The 6999-nt window shown below is 39.6% G+C and overlaps 1 long non-coding RNA gene across 1 annotated transcript; it reads left to right on the forward strand.

Moving 5' to 3' along the window:
• Nucleotides 1-2150: 2150 nt before the first annotated feature.
• LOC144542183 (uncharacterized) lies at nucleotides 2151-4028 on the forward strand. The gene is made up of 3 exons (XR_013507133.1): nucleotides 2151-2197; nucleotides 2574-2668; nucleotides 3200-4028. It is a non-coding gene; the product is annotated as an uncharacterized LOC144542183 (long non-coding RNA).
• Nucleotides 4029-6999: the final 2971 nt, after the last annotated feature.

A 6999-nucleotide genomic window follows, 5' to 3' on the forward strand; every position in this document is an offset into this window, starting at 1 on the left:
AATACAGGAAACGAGATAAAAACACACAACTGTCGTCTCAGTATTTGCATTTTTTCTCCCTTAAATGTGAAGTGTTCACCGAGTCGCTGGTGAAACAAGGTAAAACAATGCAAATTAGCCATGGGATGATTGGCTATCACCTGGCATGACATGCCAGGTGATAGCCAATCATCCCATGGCTAATTTGCATTGTTTTACCTGCACAAGGCCCAGAGTGAGAAGCTAAATAACAGCAAGCAAATTGAATAGCTAATAGGAAAAGGAAATGGAAAAGGAAATTGTCCTTTTAAATGCCTGATTAAAATCTGTATTCTTAATTCAATTTGTGAATCCAGTTATTTATTTCTCTTTTTAAACTGCATTTTCAAATAGATTTTTAAATTCCATTATTTATTTATGAATTCATTTATGTATTTTTAAATGATGTACTTATTGACTGTTTTATGGTTGTTTTTGTAAATCTCTTTTTAATTTGAACTATTTATTGATGGATTAATATTTCATTTGTAAATTATTTTTATAATTCCTCTTTTTATTGCCCATTAAAATATCAAATAATGAATTACTTTGTAATTTAGTCTATTTATTAATAGATTAATAAATTAATTTGTAAACAAATTTATTAATGCCTATTATTGTACAATTAGTTATTAATGAATGAAATGCTTTATTACTAACCCTCCACAGTTTGAGCCCAGATGAAGAATTTGAAAAACAGAAAATCTGCTTTCTTCCTTCCTGAGAAACAGATTCCTGCAGGAGGAATGAGGAGAAGCAGCTTTTCAAACACAGTTTACAAAGTGATTTAAAAAATTTTTTTTTTTTTTACATTTTCACATTACATACAAAATGAGAGATTACATGAAAAATAGTAAATAGATAAGAGAAATGAATGAAGCAAAGGATAAAGAATATCTGAACTGTTACAGAGCAACGGTCAAGCAAACAGGTGAGAGCAGGATAGATGAGGATAGATACTGTGTGTGTGTGTGTGTGTGTGTGTGTGTGTGTGTGTGTGTGTGTGTGTGTGTGTGTCACCGTGACATAACCAGCCTGGCCTTGACCTCTCTCTCTTTCTGTTAAGGACTTTACATTTATAGCCGATAGCTGCAGGCTATTTAAAGCAGATTAATGGTGAGGACTGACCCTGGACTGTTGATCGACCCCTCCCACACACACACACACACACACACACACACACTCAACGCCAGTTAACCAATTAGCAGCAGCTTCAGGTTCAGCAGGTTCACTGCAAACACACATCACAACGCCAAGCAGCATTTTGCAGCTTGTTGATGTTTTCTTTCTGTCACAGCTCGTCAGACATTTAGCTTTAGTTTACTGCCACTAATATTAAAGCTGTTCTAGTCCAGATATGACTGTAAAATATTAAAATATTAAAGCTGCTCTGGTCCAGATTTGACTGTAAAATATTAAAATATTAAAGCTGCTGTAGTCCAGATTTGACTGTAAAATATTAAAATATTAAAGCTGTTCTAGTCCAGATATGACTGTAAAATATTAAAATATTAAAGCTGCTCTGGTCCAGACAAAACACGGAGGACTGATGCATCTTGGAAGTTTTTTGGTTGGTTGTTTACAAAAACGACAGTTTGGCCTGATGATGTCATCATCTCCATCTCAGCCTCACTGTGGTGTTTCTGCTGCTCTTCCCACAGATCACCTGTCAATCAACCGGTGTGGGCGGAGCTTGGGTTTTGTGTTGCTGCAGTTTGAGTTTCTTCTCACTGCTCATGCTCACTTCTTCTGTTTAGCTTCAGTCATGTTGTGTCACATCAGCGACAGAGTAGCAAAACAGACATTTATTATATGAAATTGTCATGGATTATGACTTTAAACTAAAATGTATCGTGATTATTTTTTTCCTCTTGGTAAACTGCCTAACCTCCTTCCAGACGATACATTATATAGAGGAAATGTATGTCAGTTAACTTTGACCCGCGCTGTGCTTTAAATTCAACACGGTCGTTTTCTGAGTGCGTCACGCTGGACTGAACCTGTTCTCCAGGTGGTGGCGGTGCGGAGCCGGCGGGCCGGCGGGCCGGAGGAGCTGGACCTGAGCCACGGAGATCTGATCCAGGTCCTGTGTAAAGAGGACCGGGCCCGGTGGTTCGGACGGCTGCAGAACGGAGACGAAGGATTCTTCCCCGCCGCCTGCGTGGCGCCGAGCGGCCGGGTGCGTTAACGCCTCCAAGTCCCAGAGTGCTCTGCGGTCCTCTGCTCCACCACTAAGCATTAAAAGGAATATAACAAATATTTTAAAGTAGAAATGTAGGACGTTTTCCTGTACAGTGCACATGTTCTCTGTTCTTTCTAATTTTCTAATATATTGTCCACTCAGTATATATTTTGTTGAAAAGTTACAGATGTTTTTAAGTATTGCTGCTGCTGCTGCTTTGCTCTTTGAGGCAGCAGATCTGTGATCAGTATCAGGAAGATGTTTCTAATATTTTGTCCAGAACGTTCTGTCAGAAAATAGCAGCAGAGCAGAAATAAACTCAGCAGCTGATTGGCCTGAAGCCGGCGGTGATGTAACGCCGTTTGTGTTGCAGGGCGGCGACTCGGCCGAAGCCACGCCCGGCCCGGCGAGGAGGGGCTCGGTGCCGGTCGCCGTGGCGACTGCAGACGCCCCCTGTGGCTGTACAGGGTAACTACACCCAGAACACCACTCCTCCCTTTAACCCTCCACATCAAACAGACATAAACTAAGTGAAGCTAAAACATCCTTTTATTTTAAATCATTTCCATCTTATTTCATACTCCATATATAACAATATTTACTATGTTTTAGTACATATTTAGCTACATAAATTTTTTGTCGTCTCCATATGGTCTTGCTTTCATACATTTCTGCTTTTACATAATTTTGAATCATTGGGATTGCCAGTTGTTATGTTTAATCCCCCTATTTGCTTTATTCTAATTTATATTCTATTTTTCTTGACTGTAACCCAAAGCACAAAACTCAATAAGAAGGAAACCAAACAGAACAAAATGAGACAAAGCAGCACACAACTCAACCGGGACAAAAACAAAACTGAAAAAAATGTTACAAAACAGTAAAAATCTGTACAAAACAGTACAAAATAAGAAAGTGAAGCTGGAAATGCATGAAATGATCCCTGATGATGCAGATATAGTTTAAATAGAACTAATTGCTGTTCCTCTTCGCCCACAGCGGGCGCGTCACTCCCAAGCTGCCGAGGAAGAACAGCCTGCTGGGACCGGCGGGCGGGGCGGCTCCGCCTCACGGCTCCCCCAGCCTCCTGCACCGAGTCCTGGCCAAGTCCAGGAGGAAGAGCTGCCCCCACCTGCCCCACCTGCCCCACCTGCCCCGCCCCCCCCCGGACACCGGCGCCGTCAACACCGCCTTCCAACCAGACTAGCCTTCCTGCCTGTGACAACAAACCAGTTTTGTAGTCGAGTCACCAAACCTCAAGTTCAAGTCGAGTCCCAAGTCCTCAATGTTCGAATCCGAGTCCAAATCCGAGTCACCTGGATCATGTCTGAGTCGAGTCAGTTTGAGCTCAGTAATTCTGCTGGAAGTCTTTTCCACCAGTTAATGTAAAACTCATGCAAGTGAAGCTCACAGCACGAGGTGGAGCATCTTCATCTTCGTCCTCTTGTTCTCCCTCTTCATCTTCCTCTGTCACTATGGAAACGATCTGTTCCGTTTGTGTTGTCAGATAAATGTTCAGCCGATCCTGTGAACCAACCAGACGATCAGGGACAGATTTAGGGAAACGATGTGAAAAGAGCCGAGTCTGAGGGGATCGAGTCCCAAGTTCAAGTTCAAGTCGAGTCACGAGTCGTCAACACTGGGACTCCAGCTGGATGTGAGTCCTAGTTCAGGACTCGGGTTCTACAACAAACTGTTTAAAGCATAACTCCTTTTTCAGCTCGGACCCCATTTCCCCGACTTCTCTGATCGCTGTCTGTAGTTTTCCGTCACATTCTGGACTTGATTATTGGTTAGTCAGTCTAGTCTAAAAAGGGATTTTCACAACCTGGCTGACATTCAAATAGTTTATTTTTTTACTTGATTGATACTACATTAATTTTCTGTGTTGTGTCCATGTACTGTATATTTATTACACTGAACTTAAGCTATTTTTGTATAAAATACTTCAAAATCCAGTTTCTCTTGGTGTACTTGATGTGTGTCACCTGTACTGACGACTACTACTACTGCTACTACTACTACTACTACTACTACTACTACTACTGCTACTACTACTGCTACTACTGCTACTACTGCTACTACTACTGCTACTACTGCTGCTACTACTACTGCTACTACTACTACTACTACTACTACTACTACTACTACTGCTGCTACTACTACTACTACTACTACTGCTACTACTACTACTACTACTACTACTACTGCTACTACTGCTACTACTACTACTACTACTACTACTACTACTACTACTACTGCTACTACTACTACTACTACTACTACTACTACTACTACTGCTACTACTGCTACTACTACTACTACTACTACTACTACTACTGCTACTACTACTACTACTACTACTGCTACTACTACTACTACTACTACTACTACTACTACTGCTACTACTGCTGCTGCTACTACTACTACTGCTGCTGCTACTACTACTACTACTACTACTACTACTGCTACTACTACTACTACTGCTGCTACTACTACTACTACTACTACTACTACTACTACTACTGCTACTACTACTACTACTACTACTACTACTACTACTACTACTGCTACTACTGCTACTACTACTACTACTACTGCTGCTGCTACTACTACTACTACTACTACTACTACTACTACTACTACTGCTACTACTACTACTACTACTACTACTACTACTACTACTGCTACTACTGCTACTACTACTACTACTACTACTACTACTACTGCTACTACTACTACTACTACTACTGCTACTACTACTACTACTACTACTACTACTACTACTGCTACTACTGCTGCTGCTACTACTACTACTGCTGCTGCTACTACTACTACTACTACTACTACTACTGCTACTACTACTACTACTGCTGCTACTACTACTACTACTACTACTACTACTACTACTACTGCTACTACTACTACTACTACTACTACTACTACTACTACTACTGCTACTACTGCTACTACTACTACTACTACTGCTGCTGCTACTACTACTACTACTGCTGCTACTACTACTACTACTACTACTACTACTACTGCTGCTACTACTACTACTACTGCTGCTACTACTACTACTACTACCACTACTGCTACTACTACTATTATTAATAATAATAATAATAACAACACCACTAACAAAAGCAGGTTTATCACGAACCAATCAGCTCTGTGAAGTGAAGACTGTTGGCTCCAGAGCTCGTTAAAGTCTGTCAGCAAAATTATCTGATTACATGAATTTATTATTTGATCACCTAGAATATTTCTGGTCATCAACAGCATACGAATCAATGATAGCTAATTAAAAACACATGATTATGGTCCATCATTAACATTTTTATTTATTGCACAAGACATTCTGTAACATTCTGTCATGAAAAGTGAAACAGGTGAGATCAAACACAAAAGTTTTATGACAGATTCACACACTGTACTGACTGGAGCAGCTTCAGCTCTACTGAGAACAGGAATGTTGTTTTTGTTTCTAACTGATAAAAATAAGTTTAGAGATAATCTGTGGATTATATTTCTGAGGTCACACCTAACATTAGGACTTTAAGTACAAATGAACAAAAGAAGTTCTGATAAAAAAACCCAATTAAAACATTCAGTGTGACGTTGCAACAAACACACTAAACATAAATTCACTCTGAAATATTGCCTGAAACTTTCCTCTTAGTCTTTTTAAAAAAATATTAAAATGCAAAATTAAAATCTACTGTGAAAGCTACAGAGAGGAAATCCTTTTCAATTCACTGCAAAGTGCAAAAATGAAACGCAACGTGAAGTGTCTCTTCAACACAATAAACAAGTACCCAGTTCTGGAAAGAGGCAAAAAAAAAAAGTACTTGGTAAAATATTACATCTTTTTTCTAAATAGATAGTTTTAAAATAAAACCAATGTGGTTTAAAGCTGCTTCAACAAACTCAACTTTTTCCACCGTTCACATCTTTATGGCAGCAAAACCACATTTACTGCTCAGTAAATCACTAACCGCCTGCCAGAGGAAGAGCAGCAAACATTTTCATCCACTGCAGCTGAATATTCACCCGAGGTTTTATTTTAATCAGCAGATCAGAAAAGCAGCGCTGAACGCTGCCTGGTAGTCGACTGATCAGTAAGTATACTGTTAATGCTGACAACTTCCTCTTAAGTAAAAATATCAAAGTGGATAGTAATAATATAAATCTATATAAATCTAGTTTAAAAAATAAAATCTCTGAACCATGATTCACTGGTTGTGACACTTTAAAACTGAAACTAAATTTGTAAACGCAGCACACGACAGCGTCAGACGTCTGACAGGCGACCTTGACCTTCTGGACAATAAAGGAATAAAAAGTGTAAAACGTTAGAAACAGTTTCTTCTAACACAACGCATCTCTGCTGCTGCTCTTTTCCCCAGGAATGAAACATCGGTGCTGATTTTCTCATCGTGTTTTTGAAATGAAACGTTGGATTTTCAGCAGGTTTCAGGGCCCGAGCTTCACTAAAAACAAATGTTTCAATTCAACTAATAATAACACTCAAATTGTAGTTATGTTATGTCACCTGACAGCAGTGACAATCAATAAATAAAGTTAAATTAAATCAAATACTGTCAACAAACGTTTCACATGTTCAACATCAATCAATTCTCTTTACAATATCTGCATCTCTCGTCCCATTATCCAGCTGTTTTACAAGGTCTGGGTTCAGGGTGTCAGGTCTGGGTTCAGGGTGTCAGGTTTGAGGGTTTAGGGTGTCAGGTTTGAGGGTTCAGGGTGTCGGATTTGAGGGTTCAGGGTGTGAG

This window comes from Centroberyx gerrardi, chromosome 13, assembly GCF_048128805.1.
Source record: "Centroberyx gerrardi isolate f3 chromosome 13, fCenGer3.hap1.cur.20231027, whole genome shotgun sequence".
Lineage (NCBI taxonomy): Eukaryota > Metazoa > Chordata > Actinopteri > Beryciformes > Berycidae > Centroberyx > Centroberyx gerrardi.